The sequence below is a fragment of the Aythya ferina genome (assembly GCF_964211825.1).
Source record: "Aythya ferina genome assembly, chromosome: 5".
In the NCBI taxonomy this organism is placed as follows: Eukaryota; Metazoa; Chordata; class Aves; order Anseriformes; family Anatidae; genus Aythya; species Aythya ferina.
In genome coordinates, this window is record NC_140301.1 from 26,707,612 (window position 1) to 26,730,074 (window position 22,463).

The 22,463-nt window shown below is 36.0% G+C and overlaps 1 long non-coding RNA gene across 1 annotated transcript in view; it reads left to right on the plus strand.

The window, feature by feature from the left end:
* The window catches only part of LOC311437144, a 123,062-nt gene that overhangs the window by 69,761 nt on the left and 30,838 nt on the right, over positions 1–22,463 (plus strand). The window contains exon 3 of the long non-coding RNA XR_014693320.1: positions 8,740–8,830. This is a non-coding gene — a long non-coding RNA (uncharacterized lncRNA). The remainder of the gene's footprint in view (positions 1–8,739; positions 8,831–22,463) is intronic.

Below are 22,463 nucleotides of genomic sequence, written 5' to 3' on the forward strand. Positions count from 1 at the left end.
TCTTTTGCTCCTTATAGAAAATCAGAAACCTTAGGTGCTTCCCACAACTCGTACAGAAAATGCTTTGTTTTACACTGCTTTTGGAATTGAATTTATAAGAAAAGCTAAAATATATTAAAATGAAAATTATATTCTAAAACCTAAAGTAATGGAAAAATCCCTGAAAATATAAGAAGCCATTTTTGTTTCAAGGTAGATGCGACTCAGACTCCCCAAAACCTAGTCTTCTGCTGCTACAGGTCCAGTGTCAGCAGTTCTTCAAACTCTCTGCTAAGGCCTGGCTGTTCTTCATGCAGTAGGGCAAACCTACAACATCTTCTCTTCAGACAACTTGATTCAACAAGACATTTTTCTTTGATGTTGCAAGCAATTTGTAAAGTATTGTGATCACTCAGAATAAATAAACTAGGAAGTTGTTTGAAGGTGACTGTATCTGGGTCACTACTGGCACCTCACATGAAGCTTAACTGTGCTAGGAAGCTAAGCGTTGCCAAAGCCTGTGCTTGGTCCTTGGCTCAGGATAGGCAATACTGGCAAACCACTAACAGGCTCTGTGTCAAGGATTTGATCTGTTCCACCTAGAATTCTCCCCCAAGATTTCCAGGCTTGGTTTGCTTTACTAAATGAGTTTGGCCAGTTCCTATTTATCTGATTCAGTGCTTTCATTACTTGTAACTTCACTGACAGTTTTTTATTGTCTATTACCCTCTTATTATCAATGGCATTAAGAATGACCACTTCTCATCTACTGATACCTATCAGTTTTCAACAGATGTTTTGACTTAAAGGAAAAAATATGGGTACACATTTTGGTGCCAAATATGGGAACACAAGCTCAGAATATTTAGTGTTTTGGCCTCAAAAGGCCAATGTTGCTTCACAGCTTTAATTCACACACACACAAAAAATGCTACAAATACAGTTTTTCTTCTGTGGGAAAGGGGCTATGGAGCTAGCGGTGAGCTAATGCTCTCTGAGCAAATTTCTAGGTTAAGAAAACAGGACATGATAACCTGAATGGACAGATAAATTTGGCTGAACTTTGTGTTACAAGGGATCTTTTGATAGCAATTGATAGATTACTTTCACCAATACTTGCCATTCCAGGGCTGACCCACTGTAGATAAGTTACCTTCTAACAAAATTAATGAGAGACTTGGGATTTGGCCTTTTAAGATGTCTTTTTTTTTTTTTTTTTAAAGTCAATAACATTCCCAGCACTGTGCTATCAATAATTCTATGCTGCTAGTATGTTTTGTAATAGAAAAATAATTGTTAGGGCTTGATTTAAATTAAAATAAATAAATAAATAAAAATAAAATAAAAAAAAGAGAGAAAAAGAAACAGATGAGAAAAGTAGTTCAGAATTTGGCACGGTAGAAAATCTTTTCCTAATTTTTGTGATGAATTGAATTAAAACTCACAGTTGCTCTGCATGTTATTCACTCAAGACCTTTTTTGGCCATTTGCTGTTGCCAAGTGCTAGAGATCCACATTTCATTTTTTAGCACTGGTCTGCCAAGTTATATAAAGGAAATGTTTGCCCTCAGTGTTGTTTTTCCAAAATTATTTGGAATGCTATGTTTCAGTCTCCTTTGGGCTTTTTCATTCTACAGAGGTTCTGTATTCTGTCCCTCTGTTCATCTTCCAATAATAGCAAATGTCTTATATCCAGAAATCATTTCTTCAGTTGATGCAGATAGATCCCTCAATGCCTTGAGCCCCAAAATACTTCATACAATCTATGCTTGTCTCATCTGTCAAGGAAAAAAAACAAACTGTTAGGGATCTTCTGTCACATGTCTTTTACCTTCATCCTCTCTTGGTTTTCCTTCTCTGACCCACTTCATCTGTGCCCCTCTCTGCCCCCCCAACTCTATTACTGAGACATAACCTGTATGTAAGCAACAAAAAGCAGTGTCAAAATTTAGAATAACAATGAACCTACTGGCTGTTACGAAAGAAGACTAGACTGGCAGATTTAAAAATAACCTCAGAGCTGTGTCCATCAAGACAAAGTTGATAATATGCCATGGAGCCTTTCAGAAGTAAGGTAAAGTGTTCCTGACATGCTGCAAAAGGTGAAGTGTGGTCATGAAATGTGGTCTGTCTTTATATGAAGAAGCAGACAGTGACTGGCCTGAAAACTCATCGTATTCAGTGGTGAAATGTTATATAAATTAATTATATAAACAGAGGGTTTAATATATCTTGTCCAAACTAGATCTTTGTCACTCCCACTTGGCTAAATTCTGAATGGCTGCATATATATGCTGAATGGGAGAGATCACAAGAGTAAGTTGCAGAGAGCCATCACACATGGTGATACAGGGGATATTACCAATTTTTATTCTCTGACAGAAAGGAATGATTCCACCAAATAAATATTTTTTTTTAAAAAAGTATTTTGTGCAGTGACTTTAAGACTTGCACTGGTAGATGTGTTTGTTTTTTCATAAGACCAACCATGTACTCCTACTGTGGCTTCATCTGGCAGCTGAAAAAAAGAGAATCAGAATTCCTGAGTTACACTTACTGACTGAGAAAAGAATTTGGCTATTGTGTTTAAAGGGCTTATTTCATAGTTTTTTTCACTTAATGATCCCAGTTTCCAAAAGAAATCCATGTGGCTCTGGGACTTCAGCACATATGGGATCTGCATCTCTGCTGCCTACTCCCTCTTTGGTGGCAAAATAAATGGAAGTGTGACAGGAGGTTGACTTGTATCGTGCCACAACCTTCCCAGACTTAAAGTACAGTTATATCTGTGGTAACCTAACCATCATAACAATGTAAACAATGGTATGTGACTAACAGTGAAGCATTGTTGGGAACATTTGCACGAATTATATTATTAATGGTGGAATTTCAGGCACGTGTTTGGATTACCTATTCGTTTCAGTCCTTTCCTGTTGATTCTTTCTAGCAGTAATTTTTTCCAATTACAGGAATCGTTGTTTTTCTTTCTTTTTTTTTTTTTTTTTTTTTTTTTTTTTTTTTTTTCCTGGAGACACTAGGCCTTCAGTATAGGTAGGAAAAGAGTGTAAGATGGTTTACATAGCCGTATCCTCAAAGGGGCTGCTGCATAGTGTACCGTTCAAAGCTTAGCAGAGTGCATACCACAGCTAGAGGATGTAGAGCATCTCAAGGGTCTCTGTGGCCATTTAACTCTTTGAAATAAAATGTTCCTTCCAGCATGAGAAGGAAAAAATACTCAGTTGCTTGCCAAAGCTGTGCAAACACATTCATCCAAATAACGCTGATCAATTATGTAAAAAATGAGACATTTTAGGAGCAAGATGCGGATGAAGGGAAAGAGGCCCAGTTTATTTATTCAGTGATCTTTTTTTTTTTTCTTTTTTTTTTTTCCTTTTTTTCTTAAAGGCACCCTATGCAAGGAAAGAGCAGCTGCTAAGAGAAATACTCTGCTTATGTGAACAGAGGAGACTGGCTCTTTCTTTATTGTTTTGAGAAGTGAAAGGTGCAATGTTGAAAAACATTTTCATGAGTTCACACTTTTTCCTTCTTTAGGGAAAAGGGAGAAATACAATGTTTTTTAGCTAGAAATTCTGGTCACATTAGTTATGGAGCAAGGTATCAATTTACTAATGCTATTAAAAACATGTGATATTTACCCTAAACATGAATGAAATTCCAGGTGGCAGTGGAAGCTCAGCAGTCATGGCAGTTTATAGAAAGACTATTCTACTCAAAGCGTATTATAGTCAGGAAAGACTCAACTTGAATAAAGACAGGACAAAGGCAGCTTTCTCTGTGGTAGACATGAAATCCATCTTGCTGTGTGTAGCTGTCAACATTAAAACAATTCCATTAGCAGAAGTTGTGTGTGTGTGAAGTCCCATCTGCTAGAGGACTCTTTGTATGTTCTGGTGAGTCATTTTCCCCCTCCAGGTAGGAATGGCTTATCCTTCAAAACACAATGTAAGCTCACCAAATATCTGTCCTTTCTCAGAAATAAAAGATGTTCTTTGTGCTCTGGACTTGTCCAGAAACTAAATAAGACATTTATCAGAGGAGCTTTCAGAATGAAGCCTGATGTCAGGGAATAAGCTTTTAGTGTTTAACGGATGCTATCTTCAACACACTTGTCTAGAGGCAGCTCCATCCAAAGTATATGATTAATATATGCGGATAAAGTGGAGATGCATATAAGATTGTGAACACAGATATAGCTGAGCCTATGGACAGTGATTCTTATTCCTGCACTTGGAAAGTTAGTATAAAAAAGCCCTTTGCCTTCCTGCAATTTCCATGGACCAAAATCTAGCAAATTTTTGAACATCTCTTACAGTACAGTTTTCTGAATTTTGGATTGTTATTCTCCCCTTGTCTTAATTAAAAATGGAGTTTGAAAACTTATTTTTAAACAAGGCTTTAAGCATTTAATGGTTTTGGGGACAGTGCAGTGCACTCCAATGTTGTTTCTATCTGCTGTTTTTTGCTTTTTTTTTCTTCTTTCCTTTGAAAAGTGTTACAGAAGTAGTTGGTAATAAATGGAAATAAATTGGAATCATATGATGCAATGCATTGTCTAAGTGGAATGAAGGAATTTGAACCTCAAGATTGTCCTCCCTACTAAGTGATAGGAGATACGTTTATAATTACAGTTATACACAGTTTATGTTGGCTCCATCCTGTTTCATAGTAACCAGCATGTCACTAATTGGTAGTTTGTTTTTATTTAAATTTTATTTCTTGTATTTTCTATACTTCTAATGCTCCAAAATGTAAAGCAGCACTGAAAGTCTTGATTTTCAAGGAATCTCCATGAGGTGTTAGAATTATGCTAATGCAAATGAAATATATTTGATCAGATTACAATTAGTTTTAAGATGATCTATTTAACTGAATATGAGAAGATTTTCATTGCCCTAAAATGTCTCTTCATCATAGATGAGAACTTGTTAGGTAAACCAGGGTAGTAGTTGCTATATAACCTAGCCTTTAAATCTTCTGGATATCAAAATTGGAAAATAAAATAAAATAAAAAATCACAGACAACTTGGCTGGAAGGCAAAATTGTGAAATCTGAATCTGTAAATCAGCTACACTGGAGTCAACTGAATGATAAACATAAATATAAAAGAGACAGTCTTTTAAGTAAGATGGCAGTTGAATAATTCCTTATACATGTATACTAGTCCCAGAAAACAAACAAACAAACAAACAAACATCTTTCTCTCCCTTATTTTTATAGACAGATTCTATGAATTGATAGATGTGCATCATGTCTCTGTGTAGAAAAAATGACCATAGAAAGTGAAATGTATACTCAAATCCCATTCAAAGAAGAATTATATAACAGGCACGAAGTAGAAACTGAGTAGAATCTGGGTTCTCCATAGATCAAGAACAAAAGCATGACTAGTACAAGGTTAAAAGTAATTTTAATTTAATACATTTTCAGGTGTATGAAGTAGTATGATTTAAAAACAGTAGGGGTTTCACAAGATCTTTTACAGGCATTCTGACACCTCAATTACTGATTTGTGATGCATGGAATGGTCAAGTAGAGAGCAAAGAGAGCTTTAAGGAAAGGCCTTTGTGTTTGCCTGATGAGCAAAAGATTATGAATTGACCAATTTTTAAATGTTACCTAAATGTGTTTGCCTGTACTCTCACCTAAACCCTTTAAAATGGTGAATACTTTCTTACTCAGTGTTCATGTCATCACAGCTACCCACCTTTTCCTGGACTTAAAATCACATTTCTAGTAGTTCCTGAACATTCATGATCTGAAACGTTCCTCTACTTCACAGAAAAGACAACATGAGCATTTCTGAAATCAGGCACCTCAACCTCATGTTTCACAGGTTGCACTAGCAGAGATTAGAGTCTTCAAAGCACCAGGAATAGAAGAAACAGACAAAAATAGTGCAAATGTTTGCAGATCTAATCTGTTAATTTAAGACGTTTTTATCAAAAGTGCCTCAATATACATGAAAATAATCTACCCATAGGGAACTCATTAGGAGAATCAGTCACTGAATTACTAGGAAAACTCAGTCTCTCGGATGGTAAAATTAATTTTCAGCCTTTTCTGACAAGTGGGTTCTTTTCCCAGTGGGGTGATGTTTTTCTAAACTGAAATTTCTCCTAGGATTCTTTTATTTAATTTTCTGCCACGTAAGTCTATTCTCAAAGTACATATTCATGCAATCTAAGCAGGACTGGCTCTTTAGACTGTTGATCTGACTACCATAAAATGAAGCATTATTGTTCTTTAGACGTCTGAAAATACAGAGAAAGTGTCATGCTTATGGAAAATATAATATGAGAAATGATTTACTGCATTTATTTATTTGTTTATTTATTTTTTAATTGAGTTTAGTGCTTTTTATGAGCAGGTGTTTATAGCATGCTTCTGAACGGTTCTTAGCAACTTAATGACTTATAGCCATGGTAAAATTTCAGCTCTAAGGACAGTTTTCCATCTAAAAATTGACCAAAAATTGAGACATGCTATTATGAAAGAAAACATGCTATCTGAACCAATTAAGACAACATAGAGAGCTACCATCTGGATGCATCTTCTATGTCTGCATGGAGCACGTCATTGTCTAGGACTTTGTCTCAAAAGGAGGCAAATCATTTGAACTGTTACATGGGTATAATCTCCTGCAGGAACACTTTTATTAGAGAAGAACTGCTTTCTTACTTTAGCTTAGAACTCTTTCCATGTGATGAAAACAAACTTAAAAAAGCTTTGTGGTATTGGAATCAGAACCTCCTTGTGTAAGATTGTAACTGCAATACTTCAGATTTACAACAAAATTGTACCAAAACAATTCATTTGTGAGGACAAGACTAAGTTCTACAACCTCATATGCATCATCAGCAAAATGGAGTGATTGAAAAAGCTTGCTGTGCTCCACCAAATGAGTGGTTGGGAACGATGGATTTGGGAGAGAATAATCTGTGGCTAAGAAAGAAAATCACTGCCTTGTGGACAGGAGGAAAAAAGGTGTAAAATATGAGTGTTTTCAACAGAAGAAGGCCTGTAATTATATTTAGCATGTCCATGTAGAGAAATAAGAGAGAAATGAGAAGGTGCATTTAACAATGCATACTTTCTTAACACAAGTAAAGAGCATAAATAAATAATGCAAATTAATAAATAATGTAAAATAAATAGCAAGCAAAAATTTCAGTACTGAACATCCTGAATACAAAATCAAAAAAATATATATTTTAAAACTCTGTCTTTCTACAGGTCTTCTGTCTCAAGATTGAGTCCTTTTCTTTCTGACAATATTCATTTTAGCTATCTGATTGTTTTTGCAATGCACATTAAGTGCGAGATGTATAGATTGTACTTGCATAGATTTACAAACAAGTTCAAAAAACAAACTCCAGAAATATTCCTATTAAGAATACTTTGCACTACACTGATACCTGACATTTTCCTACAGTTGTGGGTGGGATGCCTTCTAGCATAGAGCCAGAACAAGCTGTATTCTGTCTCAGTGCCAGTGTCAGCATGGAGTCATGACTGATACTTTCCTGAGCCCCTCTAAGCTGTGGCCACAAGGACGGCTTCTTTGGAAACTTGCCAACCAGTACAAATCAAAGCAGCCTCCAGGATGTTAAAATTTGTACTGAAAAATTGGCCATGCACACATTTGGCATCAGATACCTGAAGCAGTGAGGTGACGATGTCTCCCCTTTTGTTCTTTTGAGTTGTCTGGTGGGAGAACCCGCCTTCAGAATTCAGCAAACTTTGATACTACAGAAACATAAGAAAAAATATCTACATTTAGGGATAAAATCATTTAGCTGTTTTTGAATATTTAGACACAAGGTCCAGAAGGTTTTGTGTGATTTTTTTTTTTTTAGAGTGCTTTAGCAGCCACTTATTTTTCCACATGTGACATAAATAATGATCCCATACTCAAATTGTGTCAGGCAGCAATAACTTGCACATGGCTGCATTCCCACAATTTATGAATGAAAGTATGTCTATTTTTTCCTTCCACACTTTTGGGTAGGGTCTTAGAAGCTTACAGCTTTTGCATCTGGCAAATACTAAGTCACTGAATATACCTGTGTGGCACAAAACATGAGTGATTTACTGGAGTCCTGTGGCAGAAATGGAGCTCTGACATGCCCAACAGTTTCAGTCTGACCAACAGACTGGAGAGCACGGTGAAGTTATTAGGTCTTTCATGTCCCTACAGTGAAGAGCTGTGTATTCTTATGATATTATCTAACTATGAGATGAGATTTTGTTTGTGTCAATTTTAAATATCCAGTTTGCGGAGAATATTTAAGAAGCGTCTGGACTGTGCACTTAGTCACATGGTCTGAATTTTTGGGTTGACCTGTGTGGTGCCGGGAGTTGGACTCGATGATCCTTGTGGGTCCCTTCCAACTCGGGATATTCTATGATTCTATCATTCTATGAATATTCTTGAGAAAGGTGACAGATGGTTATATTGAATAAAAGCAACTTGAATGGTATGCTTTAGAGCATGAAGCAATTGCATGCAATATCTTAATTTCATATTAAATGTTATTTTTGTTGTAACTGAGCAGCTAAGCCAACTTCCTCCTCTACTTCTTATGGCACTCAGCTGAATGCGACTGTATTCATTCTGAGTAGCTGTACCGTTTATAGCAGTTTACAGATGGGCAGTGCTCTTGTACAGACATAAGCCTTTTTACTTGGAAAAGGAAGCTGGATTTTATGTCTCCATTTGTAACATTTTTCCTTTACAGGTGGTGTCTCCTTGTCATGCTTTCCTCTTAAGAGGGTACCTTTGATCAGCCAAGGATTTCAGCAAACTGCAGCTGACCAGCACCACCACAGGTTTCTATTTAAGTGTCTAAATAACAGTGGCTCTGTCACACCAAAACTAACTGCTAGTTCATTTTCTACTTGAGTTTCAAAATATTCAGTCATACAAAGAAACCAAAACGCCTTATTTGCTTAAAAATACAGCCATATGATGTTTTCTCTTTAAGATGGCCTGAGATCCCAGAGGATTAGTTGTATACAGATTCTCTTGTCCAACTAAAATAAATATGACTGGGCATTTGCAAAATCTAGTGTCCCACTGCATTGTCTGATTTGCCACAACCAGCATCAAGTCTTCTGAGTTTATTTTAAATCAATTCAGTGTGATTAGTCTACACACTTACATGAAAACGTATTGCAAGGAGTTCGACTTTATTTCTCATCTGTTTTTTTTTTTTTCTTTTTTTTTTTTTTTTGTTTCTATATCAAACCCATAAATTCTGAAGTATTTTCTTAGTAGCCAAACTTTTGGATTTGTCTCATGTACTGAAGCAGCTGACTTGAAAATTTCCATGTGATGCTTATTTTGACATGTAGAGAATGTAAAGGAAATCTTATAAGCTTACTCTTACAAAAACAAATATCTTCAAAGTCCAAATATAAAGAAGCATAGAAAATCAATACTGCTGAACATCAAATTTCATTTTATTTATTCTTCTGTTAGAGCATACAAATATTTATATTGAATTTCCACTTATGTAGAACAGTATTTTATTGTGTATATAGTTTAGTGTATGCTAACTTTAGTCTTCATTTACACATCTCTATATAATTTTCTAATACTATATTTTTAGTTTTACTTCTGAGCTTTCCTAAATCATTGCAAATGGTAGCAACTGTCATTTCTGGAAGCAATTCTAGAAGGATGAACCCTCTTGAAATTATGTCAGTTAATGAAATATTTTCGTAGTTAATTTTTACACATGCATATACTCTTACATAATATTACATTAATATTACATAATTACAATTACATAATATAGAGAAAAAAATACCATGGTAATGAAGAGTGAAAAGATGAAGAAAATGGGAAGTGGATAGAAAAGTGCAAAAGAGAAAGGAAGATGAAAAAGAAAAGGAAAAAAAGGAAAGAGGGAAAGGAAAGAAGATGAGAAGAGGAAAGGGAGGAAGGAGAGGGGGAAGGGAGGGAGGGGAGAGAGAGGGAAGCAAAGAAAAAGGAAAAAACAAAGGAAGGAATAGAAGGAGAAAGGAAGGAAGGAAGGAAGGAAGGAAGGAAGGAAGGAAGGAAGGAAGGAAGGAAGGAAGGAAGGAAGGAAGGAAGGAAGGAAGGAAGGAAGGAAGGAAGAAAAGAGGAAAGGAAGGAGGGAAGGAAGGAAGGAAGATTTATAAACAAGTTTTTAGCAATGGTTGGAATCCCATATCTAGAATATTTCACCCAACTCATTTTTCCACAGGATGTATAATCATCACTAGCAGCATCACACACATCAAATTTGATTGATTAAAGTAGATAACAAATAATCTAGGTATATTTCCCACCTATTACTTCAATTGCTACAATTAGCATGCAAAGGATAGCTATGCCCCGATATACTTCAAGTTCTTTTAGGCCTAACTTTCAAATCTCCAGGAGTAGACTCAATCTTCCAAGTTCCTGTTATGGGTCCCTTTTCACCTGACCCATCCTGGAACCTTCAAGTAAGTTCTGAATCCCTGGAACCCTCAAAGAGGTTCCGAATCCCTGGCTGAATCCCTGGAAGCTTCAAATAAGTTCCGAATCCCTGGAACCCTTAAAGAGGTTCCAAATCCCTGGCTGTGCCTGTGTCTGGAGGTGTCTTGCAAGTGGTTAACCCACCCACAAATTCTTAGCTTCAGAACTAAGTTCCGTCTCAGTCACACCCCTACACACAGCCACACAACCGAATCCTACCCAACCAAACAGTATCTTTGTTCGGGTTTTGCACGCAGAATTACGGGTCACAAAGGAAGAGCTCTTGGTTCTTTACTTGCCTCTTATGTTTGAAATCTTGTTGGACTCTAGCACCGCTATTGGCAAGGGCCATTATGTGGGGTGCCTCCCTTTACTGGTCGCAGATCCAAAGTCCAAGAAGATCACGTCGGGGTCACCAATTTGTTATAAATGAAGTCTCAACTCAATCTGAATTTAGTAATATTTATAAAAGAAATATTTATAAAAGGTATAAAAGGCAAGTAAACGGCGGGTGTGCGGGGAGTCTACGCTCCACCAACATGTACACACAAACATCAAACATTCTAAATATTCAGAACATTGCTTTACATACTAAACCCAAGAACATCTACATATATGTACAATCAGAAAAGGTAACAAACAGTCCTTTAAGTTCCATGACTTAACAGCCTCCATTTTCCATTCCTTTTCTTGATTACAAACAAGTCCCCATTTTCCATTCCTTTTGAACAATATATCTTGCTTTAAGTTGTCAAGCAACTCGGCCTTCAGGCCTTATGTATCCCGTTCTTCCCGGATCGAAGAAAAGCACATCCATCTTCTTTTCAAGGCCAATAGGGCCTGGGTCAAAAGGCACGTCCAGGTCAGCAAGGAGCATAACAGCAAAGGCCTGCGATGGCTGTAGCAGCAGAGGGGCCAATTGGTGTAGCAGTTGGATCAGTAAAGGAGCCTGCAGTTCCCTCACTGTCTGGCAAACCACACGTTTCTGACTGTGGCCCCACATGTCTCTTTAAGGCCTCAGAGATTGCTAGCCAGGTGCCGAGCAATCCCACTGCAACCTTGTCGTTTTTAGTTGCAGTCCCACACCTTGACCTCAATTTGGTCCCATATTTCAGGATCATAAACTGTCTGATTATTAATAAGGAGAATAAGCTGTAAGGTTACCAGGACAGTCTTTGTTTCTAAGGACGTATGGGGCCACAGTAAACCACTCATGCAGCATAGTAGAGGCCTATACAAGCTGTTTCACTGCTGGTTCCCAATAATAACTATATTAAATGGTGGCAATGCACTTTGTCTCTTTTCATTATTATTTTACATCACTCTAATGTAGGCAAAAGTTGTGATGGCAGCCTCATTTAGATCCTGATCAAGAAGCCTACTAATATGCATGAATTTGAACATGTATTTAAGCGCTTTGCTGGATGAAGCTATCAGTTTATATCTCTTCAAACAGGAAATTTAATAAACATGAGGAGAGGGAATATTTTGTATGGAAACACATGGAAGTAATTTCTGGTTTATATTAATGGATCTGGTTTTAATGTATGGAAATATGTAATGGTATAATTGTTGGAAACCCAGATAGTGAAGATAGGTCTGTGAGCCAGGCCTGTACCAAAGATGTTCTAACTCTTCTTATTGAAATATTGTTCTTTTAGTATAGGTGTGATGTTTGATTTTTTTTTTTATTGTAAAAAATCCCATTTTTTTTTAATAATAAAAATTAAGAGAAAGCTTTAATGCTTCTTTATATATATATATTTATAAAAGTTTAGTGATAAAAAAGAACAACAACACAGCAACAACTGCTGAAAATAGATCTTTTCTACTCTGTAGACGTTTTGTTTAAATGCTCCAGCACTGCAGCATATAGCCACAAGTGAGACAGGGTGCTGCCACAGTGGATCTGTCCTCTGAGTCAGGTACGGGTTCCTCTGGAGCTGAGGAAAACGAAAAAATGAAAGCTATTTCAAGGGGAAGAGATTTGTACATACCAGCTTAATACATTGCTGTAATAATGCCTTGGAAACTCTGCTGTATGCAGTCTTTCCCACATGGAAGACCTATTTGTTTGGTGTTTGTTTATACAAATTGCCAGATACTGCTACTTTTTTTTTTTTTCTTTTTACAAATTTTAAGTGCACATGATATAAGTAACCTAATTAATGTTATGTGGTGTAGTAGGTCCAGTTCTCCTGTTTATCACTGCATTCCCATTGTCCCATAGAAATTGCTTGAAATGTATATTTTTTCAAATGCTGAAATTTTTAAACTGAATTGCACTTGTTTTCCTTTGGCCTAGTCAACAAAACAAGTGCTTCAACAAAACAAGTGCTTGTTGATATCTTTGCTGAGCTGGCAAGCTGGCAGTCTTATATAGTACAAAGAAAAAAAAAAAAAATCACCACCACTTGTAATAACAGATTTAGCATGATCACTCTTATTTTAAAGTGAAAAGGAGGAACCATACTGCTTAAAAGAACCATCCATGTAATTATCATTCCAGCTGTAAATAAATATGTCCCACCAGTGGTTAGGCAAGGATGTCTCCATGTACATGTCTTCGAATCAAAATAGATGGTAATGATGCTGAGCATTCCTCCTGTTGGCTGTCACCTCTGCAGAGAACCAGCTAGGCAGCAGGCAGCAGTTGTCCTTAAATTGCAACAATGATCTGTGCACTTGACATCATGGAGCTATGTAGATATTCTCTTAATGACTCCCAGCATTGTTGCTGTGATTACAGGTCAGGAAGGCAAGCCAACACATTAAAGAGACAGAATTGAAGTGATAAGCACTTTGGATTTATTTCTTTATTTTGAAAGCATGTTGAAAATCTGTTATGAGTTTTTATGATAGGAAACTGTCTTGCATTCCTCAGTCAAGTGGTGTCCAGGTCACTGCTTGTCATTTCATTGGGACTGTGAGATGTCAGGAAAGATTTTTATCAATACTGTGCTTCCAGTAAATATCACATTGTGAATCCAAAGGGAATGTACATAAGATTGCTTGCAAGCAAGTATTTGTTTCATTTAAAATGCAGACTGAATCAAAATATATGAATTTAATTTAATTTAATTTTTATTTTATTTTTCTGAAAGCACTTCAAGCCCCCAATTCAGATTCATATATAATGAATGAACCAGATCTCTAGAACATACCATCACTAAAATCCTTGATTCAAAAATCTCATATGCTGGCATGCTACAAATCCAAATCTGAATATGGAGGCTCTAGCTCAGCTCTGATTCTAGAGGTAATTGAGTACTACCATAGTTCTCTGACTTATTTATGTTTCAGATCAGTATTTGATAATGCTTACACATTTTGTATGTTTTCTTTGCATTAATATTTCTGCTATTTGAAACATCACCAGTAATATTAGCAACTAAAGTAAATTTAAACACACTAATTTGGTGTTTTGGATTTTTAATACACTTATTATCGGTGTTGCATTTATTCAAAGATCCTGTGTTCCTTGGACATACCCAGTCATGTCCAAGGAACACATCTTGTATTTAACAACATGCAGTTATGGTTCACCAGGATTGTCTCAAAATCAATCTACATTTTCAGGATTATTAGAAGAAATAATTTTGTGAATAATTTGTAACGATGAATACAGCCATAAAAAAATATTATTATGACAATTCATGGACAGGATAAAACTGTCTATTTGCCATACATTTTTCTGCCTAGCAGCATTTATGCAGTGGTGATTTTTCCAGATGACAGAATTTACACCTGCAATGAAGATGTTAGAATGAGAAAGCTATTGTCAGAGAAGGACCAGGAAAGAATGTTTTTCCTCTTCTCTGCTCTTCAGAGCGGATCGGGAGAGGGATGGTCCTCAATCCTTGTGTTTACCCAGTAAGAACCAGGTATAGTTGCAGAAAGGCTGCTATTTGATCCTTTGCTACAGCATCCTCTAATTTACAGCAGATCTGACTTCCATTCTAGGTCAAAGATAGGTTTGTATTCTTTTTATATTCAAGAACTGATGGTGGCACTGTGGAGAAGCTGGTAGAACAAACCAACATATTTACTTACCCTGCCTTAAGCTAGGTTTTATTGAAGTCTAACACCATACTCTAAAAAGAACTGCCTGTTCTTTTATGTAATGGAAACGACTGAGTTTTTTCAAATGTTTCTGGGATATCTCTTGTACTTTTTTTTTTTTTTAATATATATTTTATTTAGACATGTTTATGTCTATGTTTGAGAAGAAAATTCAGTGAAGGAGTGTAATTGCTCCAAGGACACACATAGGTTGCCTGCAAGAGTCAACAACTCAATAGACAATACTAGGAAGTGGGAAATACGAGTCCTTGTTTGTCTGATTTGATGCAAGGACAAAACACTTTAGTGTCGGATGAGTTTTGTAGCCACAGAGCAACTGGATAATGTAGCATGAGGACTCTGTCTGATTTACATCCTGCATCAAAGAAACATTTCCTGGCGGGAGTTTCACTGACAGAAATGAATTTCCACAGAAAGTTTCCATTTGGTCAGGAATAGGCCCACATATGGCTTGCAAATTGTTCTCACTGATTGTGGCAAAGTAGTTATTAAAAAGAAAGGTATTGTATGGACATAAACTACATTCATCACCTAGAATGCATGCTGTTTTTCTTAGCAAGGATAAAGAGGTATAGTGAATTGTAGACAGGTTGCAAATGCTCTGAAAATTTCTCCTCAGGAAGCTGCCTTAGCCAGAGTCTGTCCCATGCCATACGTGCTTTTCTGAACCAGCTATCATATCCATCACCAAAATCTAATTCTATTGGAAAACAGTCATTCTTTCCAGGACACAAGCATTTCTGTTCAAGAGACCATCAGGGTGTTTAGTATTTCAATACATGCTTACACACCGGTGCAATAAAGCCGAAGCTATCTAATAAGCACTGTTGCCAGAAATCTGAAGTAGCTACGTTATTACTTTGGGTCAAGCCAAGTGTCTGGTGTTTACCTAAATGCAAGAACTTTGTTCTGTGCTTCCCTTGGACTGGCATTGCGGCTCCAAAGGAATAATTCCAAGAACAATATATTCCTGAGGGGGCCTTCTGAAAGAACGTGCTGTGCACCTTTATAAAACACACTGAAATAATTACACAAATTTATCAGCAAAGGACACTGTAACCTAAGCTGACTACTGCCATGTGGGCCAAGAGTGTCTGAAGTTCAATATTCAGTATTTTGAGATATCTTGTATCTAGGGTTTGCTTTGATGAACAGGCACCCTGCTAATATATCATTTAAATAATAGGTCCTTGAGCAGAGGGGCTTTAACTTCAATGGTCTTGCTGCTTTACTTGAATCAGCTCTATAAATACTTACCTAGATTAAATCTCTTGGAAATATGTCAGATCTATCATTTGGATGTAAGTGATCGAAAATGGGTTCTTGTACTCTGCATATGAAACTCAGAGAAACTTTTTTCATGAGAAAAATTTACCAAGACATCTGCTGAGTTTAGGATTTAAATTGTGATTTCCCTTAGAGATCACATGCCAGGAACTGAAAGACATATGAGTGGTGCTCCTACCAATATTTAAAAACAAACAACAAACAACAACCGACCAAAAAACAAACAAAAAAAAACAACACACACGCACAAAAAAAAACAACCGACAACTCAAAGTGCCAAGTCCAAGAAAATAGACATCGGTGATTTTTTTTGGAGTTTGTAGGAGGCATTATAGCTCCTATAATTCTGTAATCCACATTACATATGAGATTATTTCAATTTTTATGTAACATTTGCAATGGATTGTCTGGGAATATTTTCCATCTACAAATTAACACATTTAGGTTGGAGTTTTGATGCTTTCCTAAACAAGGGACACAGGAAACTCAAAGAACAGGACATGTTATTGCTGGACTACCGGCACAGTATTGTGGTGAAGCCCAGAAGCCACAGTCATAAATCAGGTACTACACAAATAGAGAAGGAAAGTTTTACACATGTAAAGACTGAATCAGAGGAGAGAACAACTTAGGTAAATCAACAAGTATTAGAAAATATATATTCCTCTGGGCAGGTTGTCAAGAAATGGGAGATTCAGGGCTTTCCTCAAATGCATCTTGAAACTACCTGATGTAACACACCAGACATCAGACAAAGCAAACTATCTATTAAATACATTTAATTCTAAAATCTCCTTATCTGTAGACTCTTGACAAGGCTGCAAAGTAACAGAAGAATGTTAACATCTCTTCTATTGGAAATTTGTACCTATAACTGCTCTGTGATAGGAGGAAAAGCAAGGGAAAAAATAAAGTAAGCAGAATCTGAAAGCAAACACATGGAAAATAAATAAACAAATAAATAAAATAGCAAAATAACATAGCTTTTAAATGTGGAAGTAGAAGTTAAATTAATAATTTGTGCTCTGTCAAACAAAGAAAGCAATAGGAAGTGACAAGTCTTCAGAGGAGCTATTCCTACTTTTACCTCTTCTTTCCCTGTATTAATTTTCAGTGTCTTTCAGTGGAAAGAGTTGGCTTCTTTTTCCACCTTGTTTATTTTTTCCCTTTTCTTTTGGTGAAAACATGTTTCCTTCCAGAAATCCACACTGCCTTCATCTTGGCAGAAACTTCCCACTGTCCTTAATCTCCCTTCACATTTATAAAAGAGAAGAGGTAAAGAATGATTTTTTTAGTTTGAGGTAAGACCTATGCTGTAACTAGCGTGGCCATTGTTTCTCATTGATTATCCAAATGTCCGCTGAAGACCACTCCCTCCAACTCCGCAAAGATCTTAATAGAATTATCTGACTGAATGTCAGCCTCTGAAGGAAATAGTTATATTGTATGATTCACAGTGCCTGCTTTTTCTGCTACTGCTTACTGAAATAATAAACATATTATTTCAATGACTATTAGAAACAAATCCTGTGGATCTCACTCAGCAAAACTCCTGTTGACTTCAATAAGCTTTCCTTGGGCAAGTTTTGAAAAATGGCTTTGGTATTTGGCTGAAAATAAACTACCTGAAATGTGTGTCTTTTTCAAAACATTAATAAAATGTGTTGATTTTATGTACTTTTACAATTACATCTTTTAATAACTTTGCCATGCTCCCCCCCTGGTCCCTCCCTCCTTCCCCCTCATCATTGCTGGAACTAAATGTCCTTCAGGCATTTAATTTTTTCCAACAATGCCAGGACCAAAATTCCTTTCTCAAGTGTTTGTGAACTGGAAAAAATGTGTATTCTGGTTTCTGGCACATGCATAAGCATAAGTTGGCTACTTTTCCTCTGCATACTTTAATGATCATAATAGCTTTCCGTTACTTGTTGATTCCTGTTAATACTGTGGCATCAAAGGAGCACAGTCAAAGAAAGATTGTTAGAACTCAGATTCAAATGTAGCAAACAGAAAGTTAGATGTGTAGACTTTTAGAGCTCAGTACAATGGAAGGCTCCTGTTGGTGGGTCAAGACGTGTTACTGCAGTAAGCTCAGTCAGTGGTGGTGTGTGGCATTTGTACTACAAGTATGTACAAAAAGGGGAAGATAAAATTTGACACTCCAATTCTGTTTCAATTCTGGATGCACCTGTTCCTTGTGAATGGCAGATGGATATGTGACAGCTGCTTATTTACTCATTTAGACCTGGAGATGGCTTCTGGCTACAGCTGGACAAATTGAAAGTGCTGCAGAAAAGCAAAGAAAGAAGTGGGCTAAATTCAAGGATAAGATTGTTTTTCTGAGTCTGATACTAAAGTTCTTGCTTAGTATTAAACAAAAATGACCTTTGTTTTTGGTGACTACTATTGCAGGAGAACATGCAACATACACACTGTGTTAGTGTGAAGGAAGAAGATTGAACAGCACAAGAGCTGGTATTAAAGTTGGAACATTCTTGCTTCCTGGATCATGTATTTTTCATCAGTGCAGATGCCTGATTAAGAGCTGTTTATCCACAAATTATATTTTTGTCCCTGTCATGAAAAACAGCAAATGCTAAAAATAAGTAATGAAGGCTGTTTTGGCTAGCTTGCAGAATACCTTCAGAAGTTCATCTTTCCACTGGTTAAACATAACACCTCAGCAACCTAGCCCAGAAAGGGACTTTTAGCACACAGTAATCATTTGATCATACAAGAACTGTCAGGCAGCACAGGCTGTGATAAATGCAGCAACCGTTCTTAAAACTTTTTTATTTATTTATTTTTTTTTTCTTTTCAGTACTGCTCCACATCCTACTGCTTCTGCTAAAATTACTGCTCTGAAAGTTTTTCTGAGCTAGTGGCCTGTCTCCCAGCTCACACAAAGCTGGGAGACACCCTTCAACCTTTCTCATTCAATCCTCCTTTTTAAATCAATGGTCTTTTTCTGAATATTTTCTTGTAACTAAGATACAATACTGCACTGAAATAGACATATAGCATTAAACCGCCTTCCTGAGTTCTTTTTTTTCTATAAAGGAATTGACAAATGAAAATACTATCTTTAAGTTTTGATCTCCATAGCAATTCTCATACAGTTAGGGACGAGGATCTGAGCTGAGAGGACATAATTATTGAGATAATAATTGTTTCCTGCTGCTCGAGAATCCTACATAAACTGACAGTGGTTATAATGAATTCCATGGTAAACTCCTTCACTTTGAAGGTAGCACAGGAACTGATGTTCACCAGTGGGAAGAAATAATATACTGTTGGTGATTTCTCAGCTGGATATGCAAATACACTCTAGACAAATTCCCATGATAAGGTAACTGAATTGAGAACCTCAGGGGAGATAAAGATATTTCAAAACTTTTAGGCAAATCAATAGGGCTGCAATAGGATCATCAGGTACAAATGAAAGTCTACTGCTCTCACTGCTAGATGTCTTGTGTAATTCATCTAAGGTAATTATACCTTATAAATCTTATATAAGGAAGTACAATGGTAAAATTTAGCAAATCTCAGCTAAATGTCAATGGATAATTATGCCTCTTGGTCATTTTATATGCTTATTTAAATAACAGTAGATGCGTTTTTGGGTACATTATATGTTCCCAAAACATTGATGTTTTGGTCAAGAAGTAGCTTTTCAATCACTAAGTTCTAAGTCTTTCTTCCGGAAAGGATTTGGGTTCACCTTTTCCATCTGATGCATACTGTAAGAGGATTCTGTAAGCAAAACTTCTTTTAGAAGGCTGAATTATGTTTTTTTTTTTTTTTTCTGTATCATTAGTATTTACATTCAGTTACATTGCTTAGCTGAGTTTTCAGTGTTAGACACATTGAGTTGTTCTTAATTGTTTTTAGTGGGTTTTTCTTGCAAGCTCATCCTTGAATTTTGTCTTGAACTTGGTGCTTTCATTAAAAGGAATAGTACCTGTGGTGAAAGTGACTGCAGTTCTTTGCCAGACTAATTGGAGAGAGTTTACTCTGCAGGCTTTTGCGCAAAGTATGACTTATGAATAAACAGGTAATTTTAGCATTTGTAACTCCAAGTTGCTATATCATCCCAAGTCATGCCTTAATTACAGATAGAACTTCAGCCTCTTTGACTTGATCTTGCTGCCATGCATCCTTGCCTAATACTGCAATTGTATTCAGGTTTTGTTTCTCTTCTCTTCTCTTCTCTTCTCTTCTCTTCTCTTCTCTTCTCTTCTCTTCTCTTCTCTTCTCTTCTCTTCTCTTCGCTTCGCTTCGCTTCGCTTCGCTTCGCTTCGCTTCGCTTCTCTTCTCTTTTCTCTTCTTTTCTCTTCTTTTCTCTTCTTTTCTCTTCTTTTCTTTTTCTTTTTCTTTTTCTTTTTCTTTTTCTTTTTCTTTTTCTTTTTCTTTTTCTTTTTCTTTTTCTTTTTCTTTTTCTTTTTCTTTTTCTTTTTCTTTTTCTTTTTCTTTAATATTTGCCCTGGGAATATGGTGCTTCACTTAAACAGAAAAAAAGATAAGAAAAGTGTTCCATTTAGTTTTCATAGTTCAGTTGGATAGATCACAAAAAGTAAATAACCAATTAATCATGTAGTTTTTGAAACTTTTAAATAGAGAACCTTTAACAGAAAATCATGTATTTTTAGTAGATATAATACTAGTCAGTGATATCACCATGAGTCAACCCACACAATACTATTCCCCTGGAGACTGCATAGCAAGAATGTTTTTTACCACATGTCAAATGTTTCTCTTTGAAACTGCTTTTGTTGACTTGCTTGTGACATATGTCAAGCAACTAACACAATAAGGAGAAAATTCCTTCTTATTCCATGCCAACTCTTTAACTGGGTATGATGTTGTGGAGGTATTTCTGATGTTTTTAAGCAGCTAACAAAACACAGAGAAATCAACACTGTGACTAATTACAAAATAAACATGTCTCCATATTTTGGAGCTTTAATGCTCATCCTGGCAGCTTCCAAGGTTGCCTTTTGTTTGCACAAATCCCCAGTGTGACTTAAATTCAAGAGCTCAGGTGCACAATACAAATTAAGTATGTCTTGGCTATACTGAGAATTCAAATAAAATTCTAACATTTTTTTTATATGTATAAGTCTGCAATTTTATTTTTCTAAAAATGGAATTGTGTTACAATTAGAAATTCTTTTAAGTCTGCAAGTATTTAATAAACTATTTCAAGTAGATGGTGCTCAAGGATATGTAGCATTATTCTTGAATAATAAAAGTTCTTCCCATTGTGCGCTGTAAACGGTTTGCATTTTGCAGTATTTCAGGTAAAGTTTTTAACAAAGCATACCATTGGCTTTGCAATAATAGCTATACTGATTCAGGAAATGACCACTTGTATCCCTTGAAGCAAATATTCAACTTACATAAAAGTTAATTGAAAATGAAATATTTAACATTTGGAAATTGTTTTCAAAATGCTAATTTGCAAAGCATTTATACATGTAAAAGTACCATAAAAAGTGCCATAAAAACTTCTGTGCATGACCCTGTAACTTGAAGAGCTTATATTTTAAAGGAATTATTTTCAGGTGATTAAAATAATCTTCTGTCAAGATGATGGCTTAGGGAGATAAGCTGTTAGGATTTATTGCTTGGCTGCAAAACAAAAAGCTTTGTCCTAAGTTATGCAAAAAAATTCTCTCAAATTTAAATGGTATTTTCACTGACATTACTCAACACTAAATCGTGGCTAGTGGAATATTCAGGGGTTCTAGAGAGGTGGAGAAGAATCATCACTTTATATTAGACAAGATAATTTTTTAATATATACTTATTTGGTATAAGTGGGTTTAAATAAAAAGGTATTTCAGAAATTTCAATTCATCAGTTACCATTAATTCTCTGCTCTTTTTACTGTCTTAATAACTGTGACATAACAGGAGTAAGAGTGTCCCTCGTGTCTTTCTGTGTATGTTGTTGTATATGATGCCAGCATCCTACATTAAAGTCTTGTAAGTAACTTATTTCTGAAATATGAATTATAGGGTTTATAGAGAACTCTGTGGAAGGTGCTGCTCATTTATGTGTATGACAGTTCACATATATGTATATTGATGGAACTTTTTTCATCTTCTGTCATGCTTTTTATTGCCTTTTATGAAAAGTGTTTCCTTCATAGCTTGAAAAATATTTGAACAAGAATGGTGTGTAGCTCTGCATTTTATATCTAGTCATTTCCATGAAATAATAATCTCTAGTGTAATCTCTAATAATCTCTAGTCCATAATTTATACTCTTCATAAAGACGCTCTTCAGTGTAAAATGAGCACAGTCTTGGGTTCTATCTTTTCCTGGCTAGACCCCAGCTATATGGGTTTACCAAGCAATTGCCTTTTCTATTTTGTATGTTGCTGTCACTGTGGAAGGATTCTCCTCTGCTATGCAATCAGGCAAGATGCATCTTTTGAAATCATGATTCTTGATATAACTAGTTTTCCAAACAAGCTACAAATCAACTTGCTTTAGAGAGATCACTGCCACCTTTCTTTCAATAAGCAGCAAGGATCTACAGGCATGTTTACAATGTCAAATGAGCAACTGCTGGATAGGCTGAGTCTGGGCAGT